The sequence below is a fragment of the Malurus melanocephalus genome, unplaced genomic scaffold (assembly GCF_030028575.1).
Source record: "Malurus melanocephalus ecotype Western Australia unplaced genomic scaffold, MMel_1.1 scaffold_110, whole genome shotgun sequence".
NCBI classification, from domain to species: Eukaryota; Metazoa; Chordata; class Aves; order Passeriformes; family Maluridae; genus Malurus; species Malurus melanocephalus.
The window spans coordinates 1,933,283-1,936,348 of NW_026623342.1; positions in this window are offsets into that span (position 1 = coordinate 1,933,283).

A 3,066-nucleotide genomic window follows, 5' to 3' on the forward strand; every position below is an offset into this window, starting at 1 on the left:
AGAACGGCTTTATTTCTGAAATAAAGGGCTCAGTGGATCATTTATCAATATAGGAATTAAAGGCATGAAACTTGGCTATTTGCACAGAGTAATTTGGTTTACATACAATAATGCATAAACATGTACCTCCATTAAATATCATTGCTGCCCACCCAATCAAAAAAAAAAAAAAAAAAAAAAAAAAAAAAAAAAAAAAAAGGAAGAAAAACGTTCCAGTATTTCAAAGACATTTTTACTGTGGAATTGTTTTGACTGATCAAATTTAGCACTGATGGGAAAGCAGGAGAATGGCATGGCATTTATGAACTTAAGGAGGAACTGTGAAGCCATCAAGGGAAGGCATTATTTGCAAAATGAAATCCATGCAAAGGTTTTATGTGCATGGTGTTGGGAATGATGACAGTGTGCAACTGCATGACCAATGGAAAATTCCACCAGAAACTTCTTCATRCAGAATTTTAGATGAAGTGCTACCACAATCTGAAAAGATACAAGAATTTTGCAGAATTTGGAGTAATGATAACATAGAGTGATCCTTGTAATTAAAACCATCTTTGCCAGGCCAGACAAGCTCAGAAAAGGCTGTAAAAACACCCACATAGCTCTAGGAGTGAAATATATTTTTCAACCTCTTAGAAATTTAGATATGAAAATAAACAAAGTTTCTCAGAAGATCACTGAAGTCTCAATTTTCTTTTTTTTTTCCCAAACAGGAAAAAATTGTTTGCATTACAGGTCAGTCACTTACATGAACATGATATTTCAGTTCTCAGTTGTGGTCATATGCAATTCCCTTGTTTTTAATAGTTACAATCAAGCATTTATTGAAGGCTTGCTAGGGCTGCTCTTGAAAACTTCTGTATTTGCTTTGCTAATCTTTCCTATTTTGATTTACTGAGACATCTTTTAGCAGCCTGGGCACATTCATGTTTTATTGTCAGACTTTGGTAAGAGAAACAACAAGCAGGGGAGATGTTTTTTCCTTGTTCCAAGAAATTAGTTTTCACTGAAAAAGTCAGAAAATATTAAAAATTCATCTTTTTCAATAAGATGATGACAGTGTGTCATAGCAGTAAAATGGATAATCAACAGAGTTTCTCCYGTGCTGGTACTGGTGTTTGGAAAAAGGAGTCTCTGCTAGTTTTTCTATCTATGCAAATGAGAGTGGTGCAGGAAAGAGTCACAGCAATAGGGATCTAGAGCCTAGAAAAAATTATGATGGATCATGTTGACTTACCATTGAATGGGGAACTTGATACAGGAGCATTTTGTGCTCAGCTGGTTGTTTAGTTCTTATAAAAACAAAAGTTAGCCCAAAGCATCCAGAAAATTACAGGTTTAGATTGATGGTGGTGGCTTTCTCTTTTAAAAAGACTAGGTTCCAAAATGTCTGCTTCCAACAAGAATTTCTCCATTGACTTTGCATAATCATGGGTATTTAGATTCTTCCTGGACACACTACATATATTCCTTCTAAGACACCTACACTATATGTGATAAATCAGAATTAAAAACRAAGCCTCCTACTTGCTGGCCTGTTGTGTTCTGCGGGTGCTGAGTGCGACTTCTATAACCCATGCACGAGATACAGACAGAGAATGACACTGGACTTCACACGTGGTCTGAACTAAGATGGTGAGAAAATTGCAGATCTAACTGTCTGGGGACATAGCTTTCTGTTTTTAAATCCAGTGATAATGCTGACCATGAGGCTGGGGAAAAAGATGTGTTTTCCAGGCTCTTAGAAGAACCTGATAGGTTATAACTACCCTTGAGTATTAAGCTTTTGTTCTGCTGCTCAGAAGGCTCTAACAAATGCTCTTGAGGGAGCACAATCMGCAGGGGACTGGTGTCCAGATTACCAATACACAAAGAGATTCACCCAGTCCACTTTAGGAGGATCTTTTAAAGTTTTTAGTTATTTTGTGATCTGAGTAAAGTATATATTAGTCTGACAAGCCTAGACCAACTTACTGATCATCCTTCTTCAGACACTCTGAAAGGTCACTCTGTCCTAACTTAGTTAATCGACAAAATTCAAGTATAAAACAAAAATTTTGCCTGCTTAAAAAAGAACCAGTCAAAGAAACTAGATTGTTCTAACTAGCCAGGACTTGAGTTGCTTCTAGCACATTTAGTGGTTCTAACACTTCATAAACTTTGCGACTCAGCTCTCCCATTCTTCCAAAGCATATCCGACATACCTGCAACATTTTTTTTTTCAATTTCTTCTTTTGTACTGCATGTGTTTTGAAATATGACTGCTCTTTCTCTCTCTTTTGAGTAGGAAATATAAGATAAATGGACAGGACTGAGTTACTGTATTTGCTTTTTAATGCCAAGCTGTGGTCTGCACTGATATTTATGTAATGCTTCATGAGTGTTTGTTTGCAGCTCACGCTGACTGGGCAAATGGGTGTCACATGGAATAAGTTAAAACTATATTCTTTTCTTCTCATCATTCTTTCACTTTTCCTGCATTGCATAGTWTCCAAACTTTATAAAAAGCTGAGATCTATTTTCTAGTACGTGAATATCTACCATGCTTACATACTGATAATGAAAATAGATACAAGGTTGCATTATGATGTTTATTTATTTTTCTAAAGGATGCAAAACTCAAAATAAGTGCTGAAATTCCACCCACAATTTGCAAAATATGTGTAGGTATTGCTGGTTACATCTTATATTAAACTACTCACTGTATGGAATTGCACTACTGTAAGGTAAAATAACAGCAGCCAAATTTTGACTGCAAAGGACTTTTATTTATCCCTGATGGCAGACTTAAACTGACCAGTCAGACTTTTATGAACATACAACAAAATCAGCCAATTCTTGAGCAGTCATACATTTTGCCGAAGCTTTAAAAATAGTGTTAGGCTCCACATAACTGAATTTTAAAATGAAAAGAATAATAGACTGTTAAATAAGCCAGTGATTTACACTTAAATTATATTCCATGTTAAAAAAAAAAACCAAAAAACAAAAAAAACTACTCCCTAAAATATTTTTTCCTATTTTTATCCATGCAATATTACTGAGGGTTTCTTTGCAGTCATACAC